Source organism: Rhineura floridana, chromosome 9 (genome assembly GCF_030035675.1).
Source record: "Rhineura floridana isolate rRhiFlo1 chromosome 9, rRhiFlo1.hap2, whole genome shotgun sequence".
Classification (NCBI taxonomy): domain Eukaryota; kingdom Metazoa; phylum Chordata; class Lepidosauria; order Squamata; family Rhineuridae; genus Rhineura; species Rhineura floridana.
This window is the reverse complement of record NC_084488.1, coordinates 119,347,698-119,359,978: the sequence shown is the minus strand read 5'-3', so window position 1 is coordinate 119,359,978 and position 12,281 is coordinate 119,347,698. Positions and strand designations below refer to the sequence as shown.

At 45.1% G+C, this 12,281-nt stretch overlaps 1 protein-coding gene and 1 pseudogene across 1 annotated transcript in view; both read right to left on the bottom strand.

Annotated features, from left to right (window-relative positions):
• Window positions 1-12,281, bottom strand: part of ADRA1D (adrenoceptor alpha 1D) — an 88,805-nt gene that overhangs the window by 56,926 nt on the left and 19,598 nt on the right. The window lies entirely within an intron of this gene.
• On the bottom strand, window positions 3,902-4,018 carry LOC133364667 (5S ribosomal RNA; annotated as a pseudogene).

Sequence of the window (12,281 nt, the reverse complement as noted above, 5' to 3'; positions counted from 1 at the left end):
ACCTGGGTGATTGTCATTACAAGTTTTAGGAGCGTTCCTTGCCTGTTTGATTGGATGCATTTGGTCTGCAAATGCCAGCAGCTGTCTCAGCCTACTTTCACAGGCCTGTCCAAGGACTGAGTAACAAGCACCGATCTATCTCCTATTTCTGAACTCAGTCAGACTTATTTGGGCTTCATGCACACATATCTGTCTCTGTGTGCATATGTATGAGTCATATAGTGGAACGCCTATTTCCTGCAAATAGAAAGCCAGCACATCAAGCAGAAAGCAAGGCTAAAACTTTTTTCTATCACATGCTAGTCTTCAGTTTGCATATATATTATACAGCCACGAGAGTGGCTGTATACTATAGCCAGCATGGATTTATTGCATTCTGCAATGTTAAATTGAAAATACCCCCCATGCCATTCTGATCCCTTCCAATCCCCTCCCGCTCCTTCCGTTCCCCTCACCCCTCCCTTTCTCCTTCCCTCTTCTCTCTCTTCCCCCTTCTCCTCCCCCATGGTCATTTTTATCTATCCTCCTAACCATGATTGCATGGGAGTAAATCCCACTGAACTCTATAAGCATGCAGATGATCAGACCTGCCTTTTCCCTCCTTCCACTCTCCTTTCCCTTCCTCCTCCTGTTCCTTCTTCCTCCTTCCCTGCCCACTCCAGCCCTCCTTCCCTCCCCCCAGTCAGTTTTACCTATCCTAAGCATGATTGCACAGGAGTAAATCCCACTGAATTCAATAAACATGCAAATGATCAAACCTGCCCTTCTCCTCCCCTCCCCCTCCTGCCTTCTCTCCTCCCCCTCCTCCCCTCTGTCCTCCCTCCCCTCCCTCCTCCTCCTCCTCCCCTCCCCTCCCCATCCCCTGTGGTCAGTTTCATCTATCCTAAGCATGACTGCAGGAGAGTAAATCCCACTGAACTCAATAAGCATGCAAATGATCAATCCATTCTCAGCAAACTTGCACAGGATCCCATTTCTTACCTCCCGGATTAAAAAGCAGAGAAATTCACTAATAGGCAAAAAACCTTGCGGTTTAAGAATGTACCTATAGCCCACAGATATTTCTATCAAACTTTTAAAAGCAGGGAAATTGGGCAGCTATAGTGAATGCACCAGGGGAGCAGGAGACCTGACCTCCTTCCTGAGATATTGGACTTGCCCTACACATTTCTCAAAATGCAAACACAATTTGGGTTGGTCTTTCACAGTCCAATCCACTTCCTGTGTAGCTTGGAAGAATTTGGTAACATGTGCCTCTGAGCATATATAAGGAATGGAAGAGACATCTGCTTGAGATGGTGGAGAGCTGCTGCCAGGTAGAGTAGATAATCTCAGGATCAGAAGTGGGCAACCTTTTGCATACTGAGGTCCATGTTCCTTTGGGGGGAGCCTGCTGGGGGCCTCTTGCTGCAGTGGGCAGAGGAGCTGATGCCAGCCATGAGTGGGACCACTGTTGGAAGTGTTGGGATACAACTCAGCTTAGTGGACTTGCACAGGGACACAGCAGATGGAGAGGAACCAGCAAGCTTCCTCAACTGTCTTGCTGACCTAACCTGTGCTGACCTTCAGGCGTAAAAACTTATGCTCTTAGGGGTTGCTGGTCTCATTTCCTGTTCCTCCACCATCTGACTTAGGGAGAGGAAACTTCTTGCCTTTTGCCTCCCTCTCTAGCAGCATGAGAGCAAAGATCAAGCATGGCACTTTGCATCTCCATCTTAGTTAGTTAGAACTGGGAACTCTTCTCTGTCAAGTATGCATTTCCTATAATAAACAGGCTCTCTTATTTTCCTAAGCCTAGAGTCTAAGTGTAATTTCATCCAGGAAAACGGTGTGCTACTGCTGGCAAGGTACACACATGCACTCACTCGCAGCTCAGACTCTGTGCAGTCAGCTACTCTGCCAACAGCCCTCACATTTTCCCTCTCTCTACCATCCCCGCCTCTCCACCTCCCTCTCCCCTTCCCTGCCAAGCAGGCTGCAAGGGGGAGGGATAGATCACTCTGGCCCGAAGGACGCTTGCAGAGGGCTTTTGAAATTAGGCCCAGGGCAGCAGGTGGCCTGACCCTAGCCTAGATGGAGCAGTGGCCTGACTCGTATAAGACAATTTACTGTGTTGAAAGCACAGATCCAGATAGCTTTGCCCTTAGGGCCAGGCTGTTGCTCTGCACACCTCCCCCCCCCACAATACTTTTCCAAAGTGGTGGTTTTTTTGGGGGGGACTATCCACTGTGGCAGAGCACTTGGTTTGCATGCATCTTCAGGTAGGGCTAAGAAAGACTGCCCTGGTAAAAGACAGCTTCCCATGGTCCTATTTCAACAGGAAATAAGAGTTCAGTCTTAGTGTGCGTGCACTCTTAGAAATGACCCTCCCCTGTTTCTGGAATTGGAGCAGATGAGCTTAGATGCTATGCTCTTGTGCTGCATTTCAGTCCTGGCTGGCACCAACAGAAATGGCTGGGCTCCACCCATTGGCTCCACACGTAGACCACACATAGGGATCATAATTCTTAATTTCAAGAATGGGCAAATCTATGCTGTATGCCAGCGGTGGCAAACGTCTGGCCCACAGGTCTAATTTTGGCCAAGCCACACCCACCTACCCTACACCTGACGTCATATATGATGTAAAGTTGCAGGTGGGCCAAAAAGGGCTTTGCAGGCACTGCTGATCAGCTGATTGTTGGTGCCTGCAAGCAAGCACAGAGAATCAGTCGGTCAGATCCAGTTCCTCATCCCAGCTCTATGATTACTTGGCCCTCACTGAACTGTTTGATCACTCTTTTCTGCATATATACAAACATGATCCCCACCCAGAGGGACTAGCTGCTCTGCACAATTAAATGCTGGATCAGGACTCAGGTCTATTATCTCCAGTAATGTGCATTTTAATAAAATAGCTTGGGTCGACCAATCCTTCTCGAGAAAAGCCTTCAAAAATTAAAAACCCATTTCTGTTATTATACGTGACTCACAGCTCTTGCTGGATGACTTATGTTCCACACGGCTCATTCGTCTCAGTATTGACTCCCAACCCCTCCCCCTAAAACTCCAGCATATTTCCAATGGGAAAACAGATCAAAGGCTAAAAACAGTAATGCAAAGAAGATACTTCTCAAAAACCCCAGGCCACTCTTGTTATCGAAGCAGGCCGGGGCACCCTGCCAGCTCTCTCTGACAGTCATCCTCTTAAGCAATATGATAGCTCTCTTGGAAAAGACCCCAGGAGCAGAAATAGCAAAGAGTGCAGGGAACCTTGCTAAGGCAAATGGTCCTAGAGGAGAGGTAGGAAACTTCAGGCTCCGGAGCCAAATGCAGCCCTTCCAGGCCTCTCTGTCCAGCAGCCCCGCTGGAGTCTTCCCAGACTATGCCTCCCTGTGAACAACCCTGCTGGGTGCCATCGTCAAGTGCTTTCGCCTGGGAGGAATATGTCGCTGAACTGTGATAATAACTCTTGCTTGCCTAGATGGATGGGTGCATGTGTGCATGCGCATGTGTGTTTGTACATACACATTCCCCTCTGGTTCTGTATGGCTGGATGCAGCATTTAAACAAAACAATTAAAACCATCATTCTTTAAAAAAAAAAAAGTTAAAAGCAGACCAAGTTAAAACCTGATATTTCATTACAGTACCAAATATTTCTAAAATGTGAACTGGCAGGACTGTGCACAGCAACCAGACTAGCCCATAAAAGTGACAGCAAAATATTCCTGTGTCTATTATGGGGGTTGTTTAATGAATTGTATGTGTCTTGTGTTATTTCTGTTTTAATGGCTTGTTGTTATATGCCTTCAAGTTGATTATGACTTATGGTGACCCTATGTATCTTTTATATATATATATATTCATAGGGTTTTCATGGTAAGAGGTATTCAGAGGTGGTTCACCATTGCCTTCCTCTGAGGCTACGGCATCCAGTATTCCCAGGCGGTCTCCCATCCAAGTACTAACCAGGCCTGACCCTGCTTAGGTTTCAAGATCAGACGAGATCGGGCGTGTTCAGGGTAGTATCCGTAGGCTGTTTTAATGGTATAATGTATTTATGTTTGTGGATTGTATTCAGCTAAGTCCTACTCAGAGTAGACCCACTGAAATGAATGAACCAAGTTAGTCATGTTGATTTCCAATAGGTTTACTCTGAGTAGGACTAGCATTGAATACCACCCTATGTTTTTCAGTGTGTTGTAAGTCGCTTGGAGACCTCTGGGTAACAAGCTACTAACAAGTCTAATATATAATACTGTACAAAGGTAAGAATCACCAGCGGTGGTTGGTTTGCTCCATGTCAGTGGGGCAGTGGAATCCTCTCTGGGTTTTCATACAAATTTTCAAGAAGCTGTCTAAAGTTCTGAAACCTATTTCAAAAATAGATTCCACTGTCCAATTGACATAGAGCCACCACTAGCTGTCACTGGTTACCAGGGCTGGTCCAAGGCGTCTTGGGACCTGAGGTGGACAATACATGGCTACTTTCACACTGCACTTTTCCCCATTATTCTAGTGGATTCTTACCTGGTAATTTACGCATTTTATTTATCTTTCACATGACGTACAAGCTAGTTCCAGAAATCTAGTGGAATAAAGTGCAAGTTTAAAGCTAATTTTTGTCATAAATAATACCAGAAATAATCCATTTGCAAGCCTGGGAACCTGGAAAATCATGGGGGCTTTGAGTTACCTGCAGCTGCTCATGTGACAGGCATCCTGGCATGCAATGCGTTCCCGCCCTTTAGGTGTGCACCAGGTTTCTTTTGCCTGATGAAAATTATACCGGTATTCTGGCACAGATGCGGATTTCACACACAAACACACACGTGTCTATACAACTTAAAAAAGCACATGCTAATTTATATGTAATGGATGCAAATGTAGAAATATTTACTGTGATTTAAATAGAAATACAATAGATCTCGCCATAGTGGGGAAGACTGTGACCAGAACTTTATCTTTAATCTGGACTTGGATGAGACAGCCCTTCACCTAGAGAACTGTTACTATGTAAAATGGACACGTGGATACTCTTGGTCACACGCATCTGCATCTACAAGGAAACTTCATAAGATGTGATTGCTTCTCCTGACCCCCGACCCCCGCAGTTAGAAGTGGTTCAGGCTGACCAGACACATACCATGGGATTCTACCAACACCCTCAAAGATAGCCTTCCCCAACTCTGGGTTCCCTGTTTTTGTTGGACCACCACTTCCATTATGCCTGACCATTGGCTACATTGGATGGGGAGGTGATGGGAACTGTAGTCTAACAATGTTTGGGGGCTGCGAAGTTGGGCCATGCTGCTTTGAGATGTAGCTTCTAAAGGCCCATCTCCAAAGAGCCCCCAAATCAGGGTTGGGAAACCTTTTTCAACCAGAGGGCTGCATTCCCTTCTGGGCAATCTTTGTTGGGGGGTCATCACATGACACTGGTGGGGAGATCCAAAGGCAAAAGTGGGTGGAGCAATGAATGCAAATTTTACCTTTGTACAGTGGGCTCCATCCAAACAAGCAAGAAGCATCATGGGAGTTTAAGGACACGTTCTCGCCAGGCAAAAACTCTCAAGGGAAGGGCAAAACAGGGCTGGTGAGGGGGTATGGCCCAGGGGAGAGTCCCAAGGGCCAGACAGAGAGGCCTGGAGGGCCATGTTCAGCACCCAGGCCTCAGATTTCCCACCTTTGCTTTAGAAGACTATATGGAAGGAAAGTCTCTCAGAAGATATTTACCAGAGGAGCCAAAAGGACAATCTTGAGTTTCAGAAATAATATCCCAGGAACTATATGGTGCTTGGGAACATATCGCTCTCATTCTCTATGTGAACACCCAGGGTGTCTGTCCACTGTTGGTAGCCAGAACATTGAGTTTAGGGGCCCTCGGCCTGACTTGACCATTTATATATGAAGACACACCTCTTCATCCTGGCTTGTGACACTTGAAAGAGATATTTTTAGGACTCTCTCTAATGTCTTTTAAACAGTTTTTAATAATGTATTTTATATTGTTGTGACCCATCCTGGGACCTAGTGGCAAAGGGCAGGTAATATCATCACCATCATCATATCATTCATTCATTCATTCATTCATTCATTCATTCATTGTATCCATAGCCCAACCCTCATGCAAAGACTTCAGAGCTGCATACTTTTTGTTCATTGCAGAAACTTTCAATTTTAATTGAGATAGGTTAAGCCAGAAGAAAATGACTTCAAGCTATCCAATGAACTGTGTGAGAAGCAGAAAACTGAAACCAGGTTTCCCCTCACCCAAGACCAGAGCTCTGTCAACAACACACAACAGCACCCCGGCCCACCTAGCACACTTCTGTGAGCAGTGTGAACTGGAAGAAAAGCTGGGGCACAGTGGTGATATGGCCCTTTGAATTTTTCTCACCAGTAATTCTACACCACTCACCCCAAAGCATGCATGATTCTTGCCATTTTACAGGTAGAGAAAACTGAGGCCCAGAGACGTGAATCAACGTTTCTGCGGTGGAGAAAAAAGAACAGGACTTGGCATCCCAAGTCCTATTCTCCATACCCGTCAGATCTCATGATTCCCACACCCTATTAGCATGCAATGCAAGATGGTTTCCAAGAGCATGCTTTTCAAGAGTATGCTATCTCTCTCAGCTGCAAAGTTGAATTCTTGAAGGGCATGGAAGAATCCAGAGGGATTTTGTGTATGCCCATGTGTGTGTTAGAGAAAGGTCGTATCAACAGAGAGCTATCCATAAGGATTAGAATTAGAAGACCTGTTTCCTCCAGTAGAGCTGCGCCTGCCCTTTGCTGTGCCAATAAATGGGGACATAATAAATAAATAATAAATGGGGCATATTATGAAATTTTCTCTGTTTTGCAGTAGCAGCCTTTGTCTTGATGGAACAGCAATCTGGGCAACAGGAGGCAAAGGATAAGAAGCTCCTCAAGGGTTGTGAGCAACTGGCTTAGAGGATCGGATTAACACGGGAAGACCCAGATTCAGATCTGCACTCGGCTGTGTGAAGCTCACTGAGTGTTCTTGAGGCAGTCGCTATCTCTCGCAAACTAATCTATCTCACACAGGGTTGTTGTGAGGATCCACCTACCTCACAGGGTTGTTGTAAGGATAAGAGTGTGCACTGCCCTAGCCTCCTTGGAGGAAGAATGGAATAAAATTGTAACAAGTGAGAACTGTAACAAACTGTTACAGTGGATCTCTCTCTCTCTCTCCCCCCCCCTCCAGGTTTTACTTGAGCATGTGGGTGAGGGGATGCTATTGGTGGCATCAGACTAGGGACTGAGGAGAAATTCAATTCACATTTAAAGCTGAATCTATCAAATCCACACTTTCTGACACAATATGAGAACCCAGATGCAGCCATCCTTTGAAATTCGCACTTTTCTGAATTTTGCAGCACAGTTCTCCAACCAATGGTTTTTTTAAAAATGCATCTATTCGGGGAAAGTGTGCATGAAAATGCATACATTAGTGAAAGTAACATACAAAAATGCATTATATTAGGAGAAATTGTTGGCCAAAATTTGTACGCTAGCCAAAACTGCAGAGAAAAATGTGTTTATTAGGAGGAATTTGTGCCAAAACGCTGAAGAGCTGACAGATATTTCCATCTGTACATCAGACCATTCTCATTCTTTCCCACCTGTGGCAGATCCAGGTTCACCTCCAGTCAGATCAGCATAGCACTTAAGGGCAGGCGCTGACCAAGCTCACTAAGCTAAGCAGACACACATTTATTTATGAAATGTATATCCCATTCTTCTTCCCAAAGGAGCCAAGGGTGGCAAACACACAAGTGCAGACTGGGAAAAATCTCTCTTTAAAAGGCTTATTGGAAGCAGAAGGTCTTCAGCAGGCATCAAAAAGACAACAGAGATGGCACCTGTCTAATATTTAAGGGGAGGGAGTTCCAAAGGGGTAGGTGCCACCACACTAAAGGCCCAATTCCTATATTGTGCAAAAAGGACCTCAATATGAGATGGTATCTGCAGGAGGCCCTTGTGATGTTCCTCTATTAGTGTAAATAGGGTAAGTGTTGTTTGTATAGGAGATACATGGTAAGTGGAATGAAAGAGGAAGGAGGAGTGAATGGGCAGTAGAATGCTGGATGATTGGCTGAATGTTTAAAATGGCTGACAGAATAAATGGCTGGATGTGAGGTGAATGGGGGGGGAGAAGAGAAAGAGTGGGTTTTGAGAGAGTGGTTTGTCAGGAGAGCGTGGAGAAGGAGGGGGGTGGAGTTCGGATTAGTATTAGATAAAACCATATGCTTATGTGCCTTATGAAGAAATCTTGTTAGCTTGTTATCTGTGTTATTTAATAAATACTTAATTTGGTTTCCCAAAGGCCTGATCCTTGGCTGGGGTTTCACAGACCAGAAGGGAGGGTGAGGTAAATACCAAGGCTGAAGGATAATATGGTGGCAGCAGGGAAGGGAAGTATAACACCACAAGTATTCAGAGCAAACCAGAATTATAAGCAGTCTGAGTAAATCAAAGGGATTGGAGACAGCTTTAGCACTCAGTCACAGAGGTAACCAGATTGAGGGAGACTCAGGCAGAGTCTCTGGGAATACTGGTTATAAGACGTGACTGGTGGTGCTGCCTAGCAGGGGGATCTGTTGAGATCTGTGCTAGAGCGGGGAGAGAAACCATAAGAGAGAGCGGTCCGGACTGGTGGAGTCCCTGGTGGTGCCTAGTGACAGGCAGTAACCACGAGCAGGTAGGAACCTGACAGGGAGAGCCAGGGAAGGACGCCTCACAGCCCTCACCTGCAGAGCACAGTGATTGACTAGGTACAGTATATATAGGGTGACACGATCTTTCAGGCAGAGCTTGGAAGTAACTAGTTACAAGTAACGAATTACTTGCAATTCATTACTTTTTTGAGTAACAAGTGGGTAATTCCTTTACATTTTGATTGTAATAGAACTAGGAGTAATTTTACTACTTTTGTGGAGTAATTGTAACGTTTCCAGAATTACTTTTGGGCATTACTTGGGGGGGAGCAGGGGAAGTCTTCTGCTCCTCTGATTTGTGGATGAAAATCATGTGCCTCAAACTGGGCTTCTGTGCAGTGTCACTCTTTCCTCATGCTGTGTGGATGGGTAGGAGGCGACAAGTGTGTGTGTGTGTGTGTGTGTGTGTGTGTGTGTGTGTGTGTGAGAGAGAGAGAGAGAGAGAGAGAGAGAGAGAGAGAATACTGTGCTTTCACTTGGCACACAAAGTGGCCTCCACCATCCTCTCTGGCTACTGTGCTTGTTTGCATCTCTGGGGAAAATGTTTGCTTGAGTGAGTGTCCTTTAGTTGGTGGAAGGGCAGGGTCTGGGAGGTGGTTAAGTGAGAGAGATTATGCTGGCTGGCTGAGTGGGGGGGTTGCACTTGGTTTGACGTGCAAAGATCTGAGTAGTGGCCTCAGCCTCCCTCCCAACCACCCTTACCAGTGGAGATACCACTATTGCTATCTTATGAATAAAAATAATTATTCTACTACCTCTGTATGTGTTCGCTTATTTATAATGTTGTTTTAGGCTACTTGGATGTGCAGCAGCCAAGGCCAGCACCTTGTAGGCATTTTTTAAAAAAAGTAACTGAAATGTAACTGTAGTGATTACTTTTGAGAAAAAGTAAAGTAATCAGTTACTTTCAGAGCAATTGTAATTGTAACGGTAATTACTACTTCTGGGGGGCCATGCAACTGTAACTGTAATTTATTACTTTTTAAAAGTAATCTTCCAAGCTCTGCTTTCAGGTACTCTGATCCCAAGCTGTATAGGGCTTTGTACACCCAGTTTTATACAACCAGCACCTTGAATTCAGCTCAGTAGCTAACTTGCAAGCCAGTGCAATCTTTCAACAGCGGGGTAACATGATGGCAATCTCCTCCACCAGTGAGCGGTGGAGCCACCACATTTTGCACTAGCTGCAGCTTCTGGACCAATCTCAAGTGCAGCCCCACAGAGCACATTACAGTAATTCAAATTGGGCCACACACTGTGGCCTTTAGGTGATTGATAAATCCCTCCCTCCTAGCTTGGTCGCCTGGTCTCTGTGTTATATCAGGGATGGTGAATTAAATGTGCACTGTCCTCTTAAGTGCAACCCACTTCCCAAACTCCTCGCATTTTGGACTTTACAGAAATCCTGCTGCAGGCCTGTGCTAAGTGCCCTGCAAGGAAAAGAATAAAGAACACTTTTGAATAAAACCAAGAGATTTTTTGGCTGCAGTTATGTATGCCTTAGTCACATCCCATTTAGACTACTCCAATGTGCTATAGATGGGGCTACCATTGAACAGCATCCGGAAGCTCCAGTCGGAGGAAGATGTGGCAGCAATGCCGCTAATTGGTGCATATTGCTCCGATACTGAAATAGCTGCACTGGTTGCCAACTGGTTTTCAGACTCAATTCGAGAAGTTGGTTTTTAATGGTTATTTTTAAATTAAAATTTAATGAAGTAAGGGGGGGGAAGGAAAAAGAAAAACCAAGAAAGAAAAATGTGCGGCTAAAGGAAGAACCCCCCCCATTAGTTCACATTAAGATACATTAAACATCTATAAACATCTAATAGTCTTAAATTTTTAAATTGTGTTTTAAATTGTTTTTAAAAGATGTGTTTCTAAATTTGTATATTTGTTTTAATGTTTTTAGTTACTGTAAACCGCCCAGAGAGCTTTGGCTATGGGGCAGTACATAAGTACAATAAATAAATAAATAATAAATAAATATACATCCAGCTTAATTTAAACTTATACATTTGATGTAAGCCAGCCAAATGTCCAGACAAGTATCCGCACGAAACTGATGTTTTTAAGAAGTATGTTCAATTGTAGCCAAGGCAGTGAGGTCCTCAGACCACTGTGTAATAGACTGAGGATGTTTATCCTTCCAGGCTTGAAGTATGAGTACCTTGGCAACAATAAAGGCTCGCAAAATCCACTTTTGTTGTCCCGTTAATCCTCAGACTACAGGAATGCTGTTTAAAAGAAGGGGGTTTTAACTTTTAAAGTCCTAAAGAGGTGAGGGCCTGGCTATCTAAGGGACCACTGCTCTGATTATGAAGCTGTCTATTTATTAAGCTCTGCAGGACACACCCTTTTGAGGATACCATCACCTGCAAAAGCCCGCTTGGCAGGTCTGTGTGAGAGGGCTCTCCCGTGTCACTCCCAGATCATGAGATGCACTTCCTTCGGAGTTATAGTCAGTTCCCCCTCGCTCTGTTTTTAGAAAATGGGGTCAAGAGAGATCTTTTTAATTTGGCTTTTAATTTAATTTGGCTTTTTACTTAGGAGTACTAGTTCTTGTAATGTTTTTAATGATATTTTATTGTTTAAATGTTTTTATCAGGGCTGGTCCTACCATTAGGCAGAGTGAGGTGGCTGCCTCAGGTGACAGATGCAGCAACAAGGTGTGGGATGACACAGTTTTGTGTGCACACCACCGCCTGCCCTGGACCCCCTCCCTCCAAGCTAGGCTGCTGCCATCAGGTTTGGTGGAAGATGCTGCGCTGTCACCAGTTTTGAAAAAAGATTCACAAGAAGCTGCCTTTGACTGAGTCAGACCATTGATCCATCTAGCTCCATATTGTCTACGCACTGACTGGCAGAAAGGCTGTATAAAAATATTACACACATAGAATCATAGAATAGTAGAGTTGGAAGGGGCCTATAAGGCCATCGAGTCCAACCCCCTGCTCAATGCAGGAATCCAATTTAAAGCATACCTGACAGGTGGCTGTCCAGATGCCTCTTGAAGGCCTCCAGTGTTGGAGAGCCCACCACCTCCCTAGGTCATTGCTTCCATTGTTGTACCACTCTAACGGTTAGGAGGTTTTTCCTGATGTTCAGTCGAAATCTGGTTTCCTATAACTTGAGCCCATTATTCTGTGTTCAGCACTCTGGGATGATCAAAAAGCTAACCTGGCCCTCCTCTGTGTAACTACCTTTCACGAACTTGATGAGTGGTATCGTATCACCCCTCAGTCTTCTCCAGGCCAAACATGCCCAGTTCTTTCAGTCTCTCCTCATAGGGCTTCATTTCCAGTCCCCTTATTATCCCCGTTGCCCTTCTCATGCACACACACATTGTAATTAAGAACATAAGAACAGCCTGGCTGTTGGATCAGGCCAGTGGCCCATCTAGTCCAGCATCCTGTTCTCACAGTGGCCAACCATGTGCCTGGGGGAAGCATGCAAACAGGACCTGAGTGCAGCACTGTTCTTCCCCATTTGTGATTCCCGGCAACTGCTATTCAGAGGTATACTGACTCTGACAGTGGAGGCCGAGCATAGCCAT